We start from the raw sequence: 17,146 nt of genomic DNA on the forward strand, positions 1-17,146 counted from the left end.
TTGCGTTAAACCTATGCCCTCTAGTGTTGGACTTGCCACCACTGGGAAAATACCTTGTCTATTTTCCCGCCTCATGCCTCTCATAATTATATAAATCTCTATAAGGTCACCTGTCAACCTCCAGTGCTTCAGGGAAAATTTAGCAGCAGTCTATTCAGCCTCTCTCTATAGCTCAAACACTGCAACCTTGGCAACATCCTCGTAAACCTTTTCTGAACCCTTTCAAGTTTCACAGCATCCTTCCTATTGCAATGAGACCAAAATTGTGCACAGTATTCCAAAAGTAGTCTAACCAATGTCCTATACAGCTGCAACATGACCTCCCAACTTCTGTACTAATGCACTGACCAATAAAGGAAAGCACACCAAATGCCTTTTTCACTATCCTCTCCACCTGTGATTCTACTTCCAAGGAACTATGCACCTATACGCCAAGGTCTCTTTGTTCAGCAACACTCCCCAGGACCTTACCATTAAGTGTATAACTTCTGCCCTGATTTGCCTTTCCAAAATGCAGCACCTCACTTTTATCTAAATTAAACTCCATCTGCCAATCTTCAACCCATTGGCCCATTTGATGAAGATCCCGTTGTATTCTGAGGTAACCTTCGCTGTTCAATATGCCCCCAATTTTGGTGTCATCTGCAAACTTGCTAAGTATATCTCCTATGTTCACATCCAAATCATTTATATAAATGATAAAAAGCAGTGGTTCCAGCTTTGATCTTTGTGGCACACCACTGGTCACAGATCTCCAGTCTGGAAAGCAACTCTCCACCACCACCCTCTGTTTCCCACCTTTGAGCCAGTTCTGTATCCAAATGGCTAGTTCTTCCTGTATTTCGTGTGATCCTGATTTTGTGCTGGCTCAATTTGTAGATATTTTTAACCAACCTGTTCAGACATGTTATGACACATCTCTGAGGTAGGTTGGACTTGAATCTTGACCTGCTGGCCCAGTGCCAGGAACACTTAGACTGTACCACAAGAATCCTCAAACTCAGTGTTGAACAAGGGACCTTGAGATCTTCAACCTAATGCTTTCCCAACGATCAACTGGGTCAGTTTGTATTCTTGATTCACAGTGCTATTATCACTGCTGCAACTGTGCCAATAGATGGCAGCAGCAGCACACTTTTGAACTGTATGAGCATTTGTGAATTGTGACTGTTGGAATTTGTTCAGATTTTGGGTTGAACATCAAGGTAAAAAGCGTATGTTGTTTTTCTGGTTGTTCGTGCATTCCTGGGCCAGTCAGTGAAGCCTTGCCAAAAAAAAATGAGTGTTTTCATTCAAAATGTTCATCTTGTTTGGAGGGCCAGTTACAGACCAGGTAGACTCCTAACTGTTCCCATACTGGCTGAAGTCAGTATGAAGACCCTGCGTCCTCGCGCTTGTCTCCCACCTGGTTTAAGTTAAACTCACCACAAATCATCTCTTTCTAATGACAGTAATCAAATACATTCCACCATTCAATGACATCTTGGATAATTTTTTGATGACACTCAGTCAAATGCTGCATTGTAGTGTCAAGTGCAGTCAACTCACTTCACCACGGAATTCAAGTCTTTTGTCCACGTTTACCAACGCAAGATACAGGTGCAAAAGTAGGCAATTCTGCCCGTTGAGTTTACTATGCCCTTCAGTGAGATCATGGGTTGATCTGATAACCCTTAACTCTACTTTCCTGCCTTTTCCCCATAACCTGGGATACTCTAAACAAATAAAAACTGTGGATACTTGAAGTCAGAAACGAAAACAGAAATTGCTTGGAAAATTCAGCAAGTCTTGCAGCATCTGTGGAAAGAAAGTACTTTCCACAGATGCTGCATTTCTTCATCAGATACGTCCTCTAGTCCAGGCAGCATCCTGGTAAATCTCCTCTTCACTCTCTCTAAAGCTTCTATGTCTTTCCCATAATGTGGCGACCAGAACTGAAGACAGTATTCCAAGTGTGGTCTAACCAGGGCTCTATAGAGCTGCATGATAATCTTGCGGCTCCTAAATTCAGTATCCCTGCTAATGAAAGCCAACACTCGATACGCCTTCTTAACAGCCCTATCGCCTTGGGTGGCAACTTTGAGGGATCTATGGACATGGACTCTAAGAAGCTGTTCCTCCACACAGTCAAGATTCCTGCCTTTAACCCTGTAACTGCACTCAAATTTGACCTTCCAAAGTGAATCACTTACACTTTTCCAGGTTGAACTCCATCTGCCACTTCTTAGCCCAGTTCTGCATCCTGTCAATGTCCTGTAGCAATCTACAACAGCCTTCCACACGACCCACTGCTCCACCAACCTTCATGTCATCACAAATGTACTAACTCACCCTTCCACTTTCTCGTCAAAGTCACTTATAAAAATCACAAAAAGCAGAGGTCCCAGAACCGATCCCTGCGGAACACCACTGGTCACCGAGCTCCAGGCTGAATACATTCCATCTGCCACCACCCTCTGTCTTCTATGGAAGAATGGAATAGAGTCTTTATTTGAAGCAGTGTGTGAGGTATACTGAATGTAATTTTGGGAATCGATGGGTTTGTAGTGGATATTGGTGGCTAGCCTTTCCTTAGAATTGGAAGCAACGTTGAGGAAGGGAAGGGAGGAGTCAGATGGACCAGATGAAAGTGAAAGCTGGATGGAAGTTGGAGATGAAATAGATAAACCTTTGCAATTCTGAATGAACGAGGGAAGAAGCAACAATGGTGTCACCAATATACCAGAGAAAGAGTTGAAGGTGGGGTCTGAATAGGACTGGACTGAAACAAGGAATGTTCCATGTCACCCATAAAGACACAGGCATAATTGATGCCAGTGTGACTCCCACAGTTATGTTGACAATACCTCACATGTTGCTTTATGTAAAGAGTCGATCCCATTCTCTCCGTTCCACCGTTGCAACACCTTTAACCTTTAGAAAGTCAGAGGAGTTAGAGGAGAAGTTGTTCAAAGTGAGGCTGAGCTTGACCAGAAGGGTGGTGGTGGATGGAAACTATTTGGGTCTTTTTTATCCAGGAAGAAGTGGAGAGCCCGAGACCATTGAGATGTGGGATGGATGTGTAAATAGATTGTACCTTGATTAACTTATTGATTTAAAAATGTCTATCTCAGCTCTGAATATACTTGATGACCCAGCCTCAACAGTCTTCTGCGGTAAAGAATTCACAGACTCTGCCCTTTGAGAAAATAAATTCCTCCTCGGCTCTGTCCTAAATTGGTGACCACTTATTCAGATTACGACCTCAGGTTCTCGGCACACTCACGTGTGGAAACAACCTCTCCTCATCAATTGTATCAAGCCGCCAAGAATCTTAGATGTTTCAAGAAAGTTTTGACTTTTTTTTAAACTCCATTGAGTACGGCCAAACCTACTCATCCTCCACTCTACAAACAGTCCCTCCATACCTGGAGTCAACTTCGTGAACTTTCTCTGGACTGCCTCCAATGCCATTTTATCTTTCCTTAGAGGGAGATCAAAACTATTCACAGTTGCCCAGCAATGATTTCATTAGCACCTTGTTTGTTCTCTATCTTAATGAAAGAGGACAACATTTCCCAGAAGTGTTAATACCATGGGTTTTGAGAAGGAGGAATTGAGAAAAGTCAGTATTACTTTTTAAAAAAAAGATGCTGGAGAAATGAATGGGTTCAAAGACTGCGAAACCTCAAAGTGATGATTTGAAACGTAGAGTGCTAAGGGAAGTGGCTTTGGAGATATTGGATGCATTGATGGTTATCTTTGGAAATCCTATAGACACTGGAGCAGTAACTGCAGATTGAATGGTGGCCAATCTATTCCCACTATTTAAAAAGGGAGGGAGAGGGAAAAGAAGAGAATTTCAGGCCACTTACCTGATACCAGAAGTGGACAAAATGCTGGAGTCAATTTAAAAAGATGTGATAACAGAATGTGTGAAAATCATTAACAGGATTAGACAAAGTCAGCATCAATTTATTAAAGGAAAAGCGTGCTTAACTAATCTATTGCAGTGGATGTACTGTATTTGGATTTCAAGAAGGGTTTGAGAAGGACCTGTGTAAGAGGTTAGTAGCATTGAGGGTAATGCACCGACATGGATAGAGCTTTGATTGGTCGACCAGAAATATGGAGTGGAATTAAATGAGTCTTTGACTTTGTGCTAGACAGATCAGTGAGCTTTGCATGAGCAGTTAGGAGACAGCACATCTGAAGTGAAGCGCAGCCTGAGTATCTGTGCATGTTTCTGGGAATTTGGAGCATTGTGGGAATTCAGTACAGAAGGGAAGAGGTGCTCTCTGCTTTATTTTAGTTCATAGTTTGTAAGGTCTTTTTAACAGGATAAATTAAGGCCTGGGTTTGGGGGGGCCCAACACAAATCAAAGTGATATCATAAGGAAACCGTAAGTTCACTGGTTGTTTAGAGCTGCTAACTGTGTATTATAAATTGCTTTCATATGAACAGGACAAATGTTTTACAGATTAAAAAAGCTAAATCTACCTGTAAAGTCTAACTCTCAGTAGCAGTTATTTAGAATTCAGTTGGTAAATGTCTAAGTATGGATTCAATCTCTCATCAAGTTCCAGACAAACAATAGCCTCAAATAAATTGTTCATCATTGGTTGTACTCAAGTTCTGAAAATGCAGTGGCCTCAGGAGATTGAAGGGTTTAATTTTAGTTCATTCAAAAACCATTTATTTCCAAAGAGTTAAAACTGGGCCCTGGGCCTCAGTTTGCAAGATACTGAGTCTTCACAACGAAGAAAAAATACACTTCTAAACAGGTGAAATATGGTTATTTGCTGCAATCTTGAATAAAGTAAGGGGAAGAATTAACAGTACATCAGAAAAGGGCAAAAAAAAATTGTGAAAAATCATTTTTCGCAATTCCATTTCAAAACTTTTTCAGGAGAGAATATCTTGCAGTGAGTTGTGATTGATTCTATGCAGTCTAATCCAAAATTAGATTTTACTTTTTGGGGCCAATGGGAAAGTGAACAGGAGTATTGGGTGCTTAATTTGCCAATACTGCATATATTTCTATTTACATGATGGGTATTCCCGATGATCTTCGGTTGTCGAATATGAGGCTGCTTTCATCTGCTGTGAGCACCTTCTCCACACGGTACTTATACTGGCTTATGTTTAGCCCTTGTGGCTGAGAAGTTATACAACCAACCAAAAAGCTTGCCTTGTAATTCTGTTAAATGCTTCAAAGCTGGAATTGAAATGCAAGCATATTTCTTTATATTTGAAAGCCTAGAGTTTATTAACTAAGTTAAACATGGAGAGTTTTAATTTGTTACTGTAGCCCTGAAAGAGTCGATTTTTCAAATTAAACAAAATGCAGATGCAGGAAATGTACACTCAGGTATTATATTGGAAAAACTCACCATCTGTGGAAAGAGAAACTGAGTTAATGCTTGAAGTTGAAAATATCTATTGTTTGGAATGGGTTGGACTCCTGGATTTGATAGAAGACTTACTGTGTTGAAATGGTTCAACTTCCTATTTTAATAATAGGTTCTCAATGCCCAAAATAGAGCTACTAACTCTAGTTAAAGACAAGTTTGTTCATGGAACATTCTGACCAGATAATATCTGATCTTGTGATATTATTAGATACGGAATTCAATTCCCTAGACCCCCATCTTTTGGAACTCTTTGATGAAACCTGACGAAAATCAGTGATATAGTCTGACGACATTGCCATCAGAACATAATACAATGGCTCATCAAGAGATGACTCTTGGTGTCTCACTTACATTTCTGTTTGTAGCAATACTCAGAAAAGAATGTATAGTTTAAGACTGACCAGTACCAAACAGGCCTGCGTATCTAAGTGCAGCAATTCCTGGATGATATGCCGGTTGAACTGACAAGTGACAACTACTATACATACCACGTGAGTGACAGGCACTGATCATCACCAAGAAGGGAGATTCAAAGCATCACCCATGACATTCAATGGCATCACAATCACTGAATCCCTTATTGTCAACACTCTGCCGGTTAGTATTGACCAGTAACTGAACTGGACTAGTCACAATTGCATGCTTTCTGATTCTCCAAAACGTGTCCATCATTTGAAGGCACAATGGGTGAATTTAGCACCATGACACTCCGGAAGCACAATTCTATCCAGAACAAAGCAGCCTACTTGATTGGTAGCACATTCATTCACATTCAACTTCTCCATTATTGAGTTGTAGCAGTAGTGTATACTATATACACGATGCACAGCAGAATTTCATGACGACTCCTCTGACAGCTTCTTCCAAACTCATGACCACTACCATCTAGAAGGTCAAGTGCAGCAGATACATGAAAACATCACCACCTACAAGTTCCTGTCCAAGCCACGTACCATCTTGGAAATATATTTTTGTTTCTTCAATGTCACTGGATTAAATTCCTGAAATTAAACTCTTTATATGACCAAAGTTTGTGCGAAGATTTGTAGCTCGGGTGCTCGTTGTTGTGGTTCTGTTCGCCGAGCTGGAAGTTTTTGTTGCAAACGTTTCGTCCCCTGGCTAGGCGACATCATCAGTCTTTATATGACATTGTGAATATATCTATGCCACATGAAATGTGCAAGAAGTCAACTTACCACCATCTTCTCATTGGTAAGTGGAGATAGGCAATAGATGCTGACCCATCTAGTACTCACATTCTGTAAATGAATTATAAATAAAGTTCAGAGAGCACTGTTTCTATCTCATTGAATTGGCCAAGGGCCTACACTTGCCTCTGATTACAGCTCTATATGATAACTTTAATTCTTTCAGTGTCAGTTGTACATATCTAGAAAAACAACGGCAAGATAACCCACACAAATCCAGCAAAGAACTCTAGTTCTGATGATGATATTCCGCTGCCCTCTCAATTCCACTTTTCCAGGCTCATCCCTACTGTGTTATCAGTCTTGGTCCCAATCTGTGGTGTTTGAGGGAGCTGGTAAAAGTAGAGCATTGCATTTTAAATTCAGAGCTCGAAAGACAGTGCTGAAGAAAGGGACCTCTGATTTCAGGATGAGCCCAGTTATTCTAGAAGGTTGGGGATAGAAGCTTTAATCTAGCCTCCTCACACTTTACTACTCGTAACCCAATTGCAATAACCCACTATGGTGGTAAGTTTGCTCGCTGAGCTGGAAGGTTTGTTTTCAGACGTTTTGTAACCATGCTAGGCATCATCATCAGTGAGCCTCTGGTGAAGCTCTGGTCCCACTTTCTATTTGTGTTTTGGTCTGTTAAGGTGAGTGATATCGTTTGCGGTTCTTTTTCTCAGGTTGGTAAATGGGGTCCAAATTGATGTGTCTATTAATAGAGTTCCGGTTTGAATGCCAGGCTCATAGGAATTCCCGTGCATGTCTCTGTTTAGCCTGTCCTAGGATGGATGAGTTGTCCCAATTAAAGTAATGTCCTCCTTTATCTGTATGTAAGGATCCTAGTGATAGTGGGTCATGACTTTTGGTGACTAGTTAGTGTTCGTGTACCCTGATGGCTAGTTTTCTGCCTGTTTGTCCAATGTAGTGTCTCTAACAGTTCTTGCATGGTATTTTGCTAATGATATTCGTTCGTTGTTTGTATAGGGTCCTTAAGGTTCATCAGCCACTGTTTAAGTATGTTGGTAGGTTTGTAGGTACCAAGATGCCAAGAGATGTCTTTGAGGTATGGTAATGTGGCTAGAGTTTCTGGGTGCGTTGTGTCTGCTTGTTTAGGTTTGTTGTTTAGGAATCAACAGACTGTGTTTATTGGGTACCCATTCCTCTTGACTACACTGCTCGTGCTTCTTGGGTGCTGCAGTGTATTGTGGCCCGTTTAAATACTATACTGATGCAGCTCCATTTGGGTGTTGGGACGATTGAACATAGAACAATACATCGCAGAACAGGCCCTTCAGCCCTCGATGTTGCGCTGACCTGTGAACTAATCTAAGCTCATTCCACCTACACTATCCCATCATCATCCATGTGCTGATGCAAGGATTGTTTAAATCTCCCTAATGTGGCTGAGTTAACTACATTGGCAGGCAGGGCATTCCACCCCCTTACCACTCTGAATAAAGAACCTTCCTTTGACATCTGTCTTAAATCTATCACCCCTCAATTTGCAGTTATGCCCCCTCATTCAAGCTGACATCATCATCCTAGGAAAAATACTTTCACTATCTACCCTATCTAATCCTCTGATCATCTTGCATGTCTCTATCAAATTCTCTCTTAGCCGCCTTCTCTCCAATGAAAACAGACCCAAGTCTCCCAGCTTTACCTCATAAGAGTTTCTCTCCAGCCTTTCCTCATTAGACCTCCCTCCAGACCAGGCAACATCCTGGTAAATCTCCTCTCCACCTTTTCCAATACTTCCACAACCTTCCTGTAATGGGGCGACCAGAACTGTAAGCAATAATCCAAGTGTGGCCGCACTAGCATTTTGTATCGTTACATCATGACATTACGGCTCCGGAACTCAATCCCTCTACCAATAAAACCTAACACACCGTATGCCGCTTTAACAGCAGTATCAACCTGGGTGGCAATTTTCAGGCATCTATGTACATGGACTCCAAGATTCCTCTGCACATCCGCACTACCAAGAATCTTTCCATTGACCCAGTATTCTGCCTTCCTGTTATTCTTCCCAAAGTGGATCTCCTCACATTTATCTACGTTGCACTCCATTTGCCACCTCTCAGCCTAATACTGCACTTTATCAAAGTCCCCTGCAACCTGCAACATTCTTCCACACTGTCCACTACTCCACCGATCTTAGTGTCATCTGCAAACTTACTAACCCACCAATGCCTGCATCCAAGTCATTTATAAAAATGACAAACAGCAGTGGTCCTGAAACAGATCTTTATGGCACACCACTCGTAACCGGACTCCAGGCTGAATATTTTCCATCAACCACCACTCACTACCTTCTTTCAGAAAGCCAGTTTCTAATTCAAACTGTTAAATCACCCTCAATCCCATGCCTCTGCATTTTCTCCAACAGCTTTCCATGTGGAACCTTATCAAAGGCTTTACTGAAGTCCACGTCAACTGCCCTACCCTCATCTACATGCATGGGTCACCTTCTCAGAAAAGTCATTGAGGTTTATGAGACACGATCTGCCCTTGACGAAACCATGTTGCCTATCTGAAATTAATTTGTTGCTGCGAGATGATTAAAATCCTATCTCTCATAATCCTTTCCAAAACTTTTCCTGCAACAGAAGTAAGGCTCACTGGTCTATAATTATCTGGGTCATCTCTACTGCCTTTCTTGAACAAGGGCACAACATTTGCAATCCTCCAGTCCTCTAGTATTAAACCTGCAGACAATGACGATTCAAAGATCAAACCCAAGGGCTCCGCCATCTACCCCCTAGCTTCCCAGAGAATCCTCTGATAAATCCCATCCAGCCCAGAGGACTTATCTACTTTCACTCCTTCTTGAATTGATAACACCTCTTCCTTACTAACCTCGCTCTTTTCTAGTCTAATGTCTCGTATCTCATTCTTCTCCTCTTCAATATTCTCCTTTTCCTTTTGTACTTGCTTCTGTTGTTAAGTATCTGTTTTGTGTGTGTTGCATTCCTGTAGATGCTGGTCTCAAGTTCTCCATTAGCTGTTCTTTCCACTGTGATATCTAGGAAGGGGAGTCTGTTGTTGTTCTCCTCCTCTTTTGTGAATTTTATGCCAGTAAGGATATTGTTGATGATGTTATAAGTTTTCTTTAATTTGAATTGAATTGAGTTGAATTTATTGTCACGTGTACTGAGGCACAGTGAAAAGCTTTGTCTTGCGAGCAATACAGACAGATCACATAGATAAGTAAATAATAGGTAAACAGCGGCAAAAACAAAAACATAGGTATAGGCGAATGTTAAGAGTTTGTGAGTCCATTCAGTATTCTAACAACAGTAGGGTAGAAACTGTTATGAAACCAGCTGGTGCATGCGTTCAGGCTTCTGTACCTTCTCCCCAATTGTAGAGGTTGTGGAAAAACATCGCCAGGGTGGGATGCATCTTTGAGAATGCTGGCAGTCTTTCCTTGACAGCGGGCCTGGTAGATGGATTCCATAGATGGGAGGTCAGCCTTTGTGATTGTCTGGGCTGAGTTCACCACTCTTTGTAACTGTCTCTGATCTTGAATGATGCAGTTGCCATACAAGGTAGTAGTAGACAAATTCAGACAAATTGCTCTTGATGGCGCCCCTATAAAAGTTGGCAAAGGTATTCACCATCTTGCCAAGTTTCCTCAGCTGCCTGAGGAAGAAGGGATGTTGTTGGGCCTTTGTAACCAGTGCATCCACATGAAGACTCCAAGAAAGCTTGTTGTGGATGACCACTCCCAGGAGCTTGACACTCTCCATTCGTTCCAACTCTGTGCTGTTAATGTGTCGGGAGGCATGAGTAACCTCCTGCCGAAGGTCCATAATGAGTTCCTGAATTTTGCCAACATCGAGAGCTAGGTTGTTCTCAGTGCACCATTCTTCGAGGTCTTTCACCTCCCGTCTGTAGTCTGCTTCATTGCCACCTGAGGTTTGACCAAGTATGGCGGTGACATCAGCAAACTTGTAAATGACATTAGTCTGGTATTTGGCGACGCAGTCATGGGTATACAGTGAGTACAGTAGGGGGCTCAGGATGCACCTCTGGGCAGCTCCGGTGTTGAGTGTTAGTGAGGATGAAATATTGTCCCCTGTCTTCACTGATTGTAGCCTGTGGGTCAGGAAACTAAGGGTCCAGTTGCAGAGAGTGGGGCTTAGTCCAAGATCACTAAGTTTAGTAATTAGTCTTGAGGGGATAATAGTGTTGAAGGCTGAACTGTAGCCAATGAGTAGGATTCTTATGTAGCTGTTCTTGGTGTCAAGATGTTCTAGAGAGGAGTGAAGGGCAAGATTTGTTCTGTTTTGTGATGACAAAGGTGTCATCCAAGTAGCGGACCCAAATTTTGGGTTGGATAGTGGGGAGGGCTGTTGGTTTGAGTCTCTGCATTACTGCTTCTGCTAAGAAACCTGATTTGGTGATCCCATGATTGTTCTGTTGATTTTATCGATTTCACAATGAACACATAGAGTAGTGTAGTAATTTATTGTTACTTGTATTTATGAAAGTACAATAAAATGTATATAAATCGCCATAATCAGGCACCATTTTCATTACATAATTTTGTGTGAATTATTTCTTTTTATAATTTAAGACAAATTTCATTTTTTGTTCCATCCACGGTTTCTTGATTTGTTAAGTGGCTACGGGATGCTGCTTTACTCCGCAACTGCCAAAACTGTCCCTCAGGCCACAACAGCAATGAGGAAGCTTGCTGAAGCAGCCCCTACCACTGCAAACTGGATTCAGAATGCTGCCTCTGTCAATGTTGCCTCATCATTGCCGATACTTTAACCACTGCCATAGCCAGGAAACTGTCCCACCTCTTGAGGACCAGGGCTAACTCAACGCTCGAGTACACTGAGGGATTGTCCAAATTAATTCTCGAGGAATGAGGGGTCATTCATTCTGTCACTATTGCAGACGCTGCCAAAACACCTGAGGCAAGGAATGGATCCCAATTGATCAATGCTGGAGCTGTTGCTCAAGTCATGATAAGGAAACGGTGAGGGGGTGGGGTGCGCACTGGATCCATTGCTCAACAGCTCCCTGCAACCTCCCTCCAGCACCCCAGTCACAGAAGGAAGAAAAGGTGTATTTGATTTAAAAATTAAATGAAGAAAATAGGTAAAGAAGAACGAAAGAAGGGTGCGGTTGGTCATGCGGGAGTGGATGGGCCTGGGAGCCCTAATATTTCCTCTGCCAGCTATCATCTATGCTAATCTATATTCATGCATCACAATGAGACTGATGTGACCACCAAATCAAATCAGTAGTTATGCTTCATACTTGAAAAAGTGAGTGGATCTGCTAACATTGCAAAGGCACACTTGTTGAACAGAGGTGTTGATAAAATATTTCCTTATTCAGAAAAACGCTGGTACATTCCAAATAAGTAGTTATAGTTATGAGCTATAGTTGGTTAATTCTGAGTGGTGAGCATGACAAGGGAAAGAAAGTATCGTGAAATGCCAACTAATGGAGCTACAGAGTTACATAAAGAGAAGTTTCATTTTCATAGCATGAAGTGATTCTCACAATTCCTAGTTACTGTTCTCTAATGAACTAAGTCACTGTTCAGATGCCAATAAATGCTAATTGTTTTTGCTGATATCAAATTAAATTTTTGGAAGTAGAACTCCAGTTAGTTGCCCTCTCAAGGGAAAAAAAATCTTTTGTGTGCTGTACTTATTCCCTCATGTACTATTGGTGTGATGTCCAGATTTGGCTTTGGATTAATATTTCAAAGAACGCTACAATATTTTTAGTAACTAAAATTATAGAATCCATGAATGACTACGTCATAGAAAAACACTGCTCAGCTCACTGTGAACACACCAGTTCTCTGCAAGGAAAGGTCAGTTAGCCCTTCTTAACTCAGTCCAGCAATTTCTTCCTCTTCAAGTACTTATACATTTTGCTTTTGCATGCTATAATTGAATTTGCCTCAACTGCATACTCAGGCAATGCATTGCAGACCTGAAACACTTGCTATTTAAAAATGTTTTTTATACACTGTTGCTTCTTTTGCTAACTAATCATCTTAAATTAGTGTTTCTGGCCTTGACACCACCACCAATATCAATGATTTCTTCTGTCTGGACTTCTTATGATTTTGAAAACTTCCATTCAAGCTGCTTTTCCAAAAAAAAATCTCCAGTTTCGTCAATCTATCCTTGCAAGTAGAGTTTTGCTTCTCTGGATGCTAGCTCACAGAGCTTTGTCTGAAGTCTGCCTCCTTCATTAAGTGCAGTGCTCAGAATTGGACACATGTTCCTGTCAAAGCAGAATGAGAGTTTTCTGAAGTCTCATTGTTTCATTGCTTTTTTATTCTGTTCCTCTATTTGTAAAACTCATAATCCACTATTTTTTATGACAGTTTCTCAACTTGCCGTCTTATCTTCAAAGGTTTGTACAAATATGCTGCCAGGTCTGTGTTTCTGCACCCTTTAGAGATTATATTAAGTTTTTTCTAAGTGCTTTCAGTAAATATATCAGTTCACACTTCTCTGCATTAACTTAGATGTAATCCATGTTGGCACAATCCACTAACCTGTATTTGACTATTTGAGGTCTGTCACTGTTCCCACTGTTCACAATAATTTCATGTTTGGTATCACCTACAAATTTTGAATTTGTACTCTGTATGCCAAATGATCTCTCAGAAATTAGCATGACCAAATAAAACAGTAGATGATTATCAATACTTGGGGAACTGAAGTGTATACCTTCTGCAAGATAATTATTCGCCCTTGACATCAAGGCCATATTTGACAGAGTACGTCATCAAGGGGCAAAATTGACTTCAATGGGAACCTGTGGGGAAAGTCTCCTCTGGTTGGAATCATATCTAACATAAAGGGAGAACATTGTGGTTTTTGGAAATTCAGGATGTCTTTCCTGGGGTTCCTCAGGGTAGTGTTCTCGATCCATCCATCTTCAACTACTTCGTCAATAATCTTCCTTCCATTATAAGGTCAGAAGTGGGGATGCTCACTAATGATTGCATAGTGTACACCACCATGTACAACTCCTCAGGTACTGAAACAGTCCATGTCCAAATGCAGCGAGACCTGGACAAGATCTAGGCTTGTCTGATAGTGGCAAGTAACATTCAGAAGTCATACAACACCAAGTTATATTCCAACAGACTTATTTGAAATCACAAGCTTTCAGAGTGTTCTTCCTTCATCAGGTGAATCTATCCACCATCCTTTGACATTCACTGGCATTATCATTACTGAATCCCCCACTGGGGATGTTGGGAAGTTACCATTGACTAGCAAGTGAACTGCACTAATACTGTGACTCCAAGTGCAGGTCAGAGGCTCGGAATCCTGTCGCAAATAACTCACCTCTTGATTCCCCATAGTCTGCCATCGACAAGCACAGTCAGGAATATGATTGAATACTCATCACTTGCTCCAACAGCACTTTGAGCTTGACACCATTCAGGCCAGTGCAGCTCAGAATTAGATTAGATTACTTACAGTGTGGAAACAGGCCCTTCGGCCCAACAAGTCCACACCGACCCGCCGAAGCGCAACCCACCCATTCCCCTACATTTACCCCTTTACCTAACACTACGGGCAATTTAGCATGGCCAATTCACCTGACCTGCACATCTTTGGACTGTGGGAGGAAACGGGGAGAATGTGCAAACTCCACACAGTCAGTTGCCTGAGTCGGGAATTGAACCCAGGTCTCTGGCGCTGTGAGGCAGCAGTGCTAACCACTGTGCCACCGTGCCGCCCACTAATGTTTCTGTTTTTGTTAACACAGTCTCTTGTTTATACCTATGCCTACAGGGATCTTACTGACACTGCTCGTCTCAGCTATATAAGGTTCACTCCATACAAAGTTAAAAGGTACTTTCTACTTGGAGAATAGAAGTATCATTTAACCCTTAAAGTCTAAAAATTTAAATTTTCTCTCACAGTTCCTTCAGTGTTGCTGAGTCAAAATGCTGGAGTTTCCTCTTAAATAACATTGAGAGTGCAGCGATACCAAATAGACAGCAGCAGCTTTCCACCACCTTCTCCAGGACAGTAGAGATGGCTGATAAATGTTTATCCAATCAGTGAAGATGACATCCCATGAATGAATTAAAATAAGAACATAATTCTCTCTTTCAATCATTTAGCTTACTTTCTATGTATATTGTCACTTTCCCTTTTATTCTATGGATTTCAACTTTGCTGATACATTTATTATATGGTACTCTTTTTGCAGTCTATATCCACTGCGTTAACTATTACCCTCACCAATCTTGTTAGTGCCTCATCAAAACAATTCAATTAAGTTAATTAAACACATTTTGTTTTCAACAGATTCATGCTGGATTTTCTTAATTAATCATAACATGTCAAATTGACTGAGCAGTTTTCCTGGATTCGTATGTCTTAAAAGTTTTCCCACCAGAGATTTGTTATGATTTGGGGTAACGTGGCATAAATTGGATCCCACAATTCCTGTATGTTTCACAATCGATTGTAATGGAAAATAAATATTTATTGTGAAATCTATAAAAGCATAGACAGACAAAGAAGCAAGGACCTGACTTTGCAAAGAATTGCAGACCTTGCAAATTGTAGACAGACCGAAAAAATATAAGCAGATGTACAAGGACAATAAGCTACCATATCAGCAGTCAAGGAATGAGAAAAACAACTCCATATGTGGAAAAGAGCTCGAATGTTCCCAACTCTTGGCCTTGTGTGATAAGAATAAGAGAAGTTTAGTATAAAGAGAGTATGTAAAAGTCGTTAAGCTCCCCTTATATGAGGCATTTTGCCAAATGTATTGGGTCGACCCTGCAGAGTCCAAAACAAACTTTTTCTTACTAGCATTTGAATTGAGTCGTTTTAATTTCCACGACAAGATACAATGCCCCACTTTACCTGACTTTCAGGTCTAAGTTACTAGCATGGACCTAGTTTTTGTGCAAACTAAGAATTATTATTTATTACAAATAATTAGACTGTATTTACATGAAAAGAGATGCATAATCGGCATATAACACTCCCTTATAAATGCACACGTGTGCACAGATACAAAAACAAAACAGTGGGAAAAGACATTATTGATGGAGGTAAAAAGTCTGGAATGTCAGTTCAGTTGTCTTAGCTTGCTTGGCCCACTGTTTCAATGATTCTTCAGCTGTCCAGATCTCTTGTTCAAATGTCTTTCTCTGGATGCTTCCATTTGTTTGTAAGAAGTACAGAGTCGCTGATGCACTTGGAAACTGTCTCTGATTTATCAATTTGAAAGTCACAGCTTCTCGCTGTTGTTGAAGAAAAGGTAACCAGTTTTGTTGTAGTATCAACTGGGTTTTGACTGCAGAGGCCAGGCAGCATCTTAGCCCAGAGAAGATCTGCATACTTCTTTTCAAACAGCTTTTTATGATGTATCTCGTAGATATCAAGTTACAGGTTGTTGTTATTATGCATGTTTCGTCAACACAAATTTACTGTAACATGATTGAAAAATTGTGAACGCTGTTTCTACAGCAGGAACTTTTAAAATGTGTGTTGACTGTCATGTGATTATAGTACCAACACTTTTAGCACTGTTTCTAAAGCATGATTTTTCTATAAGGCACAAGAATGCAACCATTGCATTTTGGAAGAACTGAGTGTACTTGCCTTTAATAGCATGTAGCCTGCTTACAAGACACTGATTTTTAAAGCAGCTCTTTCTCATTTCAATCCACAGTTTTTCTAAAAACACAAAAATATGAAAACACTGTCTTTACATTCAAACTGATTAAGCTGAAAATGTTTGTTCTTGCATCGTTTTAAAATGAGAAATCCAGGTATTATACTGTATTTTCCAAACATTTGTCATGGCCCCCTTATCTAATGTGTATATGTATATGACTGTTACTATATTTGTATAATATCTATCCTTACTTCTCACACCACCCTTGGATAGAGCTGCCTTGGGATTCCCCACCAGCCTTGAAGTGATTCTCAGTAATATCTCAGCTTTGATGAGAAAATAATGGATGGGCCTAAGGGTCTAGGTTTCAGTCCTGAAAATTATCCAGTCTACGTCAGATCATCCTGGAGGGTAAGGTGTCTCAGAAATTTGAGCAACAGATGAAGCTAGCCATTTCACTCCTTACTTCTCAGGGAAAAAAAATTGAGTGCTACTGTCCACTAACAAGATGATTCCATCAAGCCAAAAACAAATTCTGCCTGTTGCAAAAATGGGTCATCTAGTATATGGATTTCAGTGCTGGTGTGATGTTAGGTATGTCAGCTATATGTCCCAACAACAGGTGGATCATATCAAACAGCAAATTCCTTCAGAAGTTCACAACTAAACGTATTCAAATGGCCTGTATTCAAATGCAGAACATGGAATCAAATCTGCTGTTGAATACAGATTAGACATCACTTGCTTAACAATTCAAATTGTGTGAAGGGTTATACTAAAACAACCAGTTGAAGATTGTATGTCAGGTTTGCAGTGTGGCTCAGTTACAGGTGCCAGCTACTGCACATATTTACCATGCAGCGCCCTGTCCTAGGCAAAGAGCAAGAGGATGTCCATGCATTGCATCT

General features: G+C 40.9%; 1 protein-coding gene across 5 annotated transcripts in view; it reads left to right on the forward strand.

Moving 5' to 3' along the window:
• The window catches only part of fer (fer (fps/fes related) tyrosine kinase), a 205,465-nt gene that overhangs the window by 105,760 nt on the left and 82,559 nt on the right, over positions 1 to 17,146 (forward strand). The window lies entirely within an intron of this gene.

Source organism: Chiloscyllium plagiosum, chromosome 2, assembly GCF_004010195.1.
Source record: "Chiloscyllium plagiosum isolate BGI_BamShark_2017 chromosome 2, ASM401019v2, whole genome shotgun sequence".
Taxonomy (NCBI): domain Eukaryota; kingdom Metazoa; phylum Chordata; class Chondrichthyes; order Orectolobiformes; family Hemiscylliidae; genus Chiloscyllium; species Chiloscyllium plagiosum.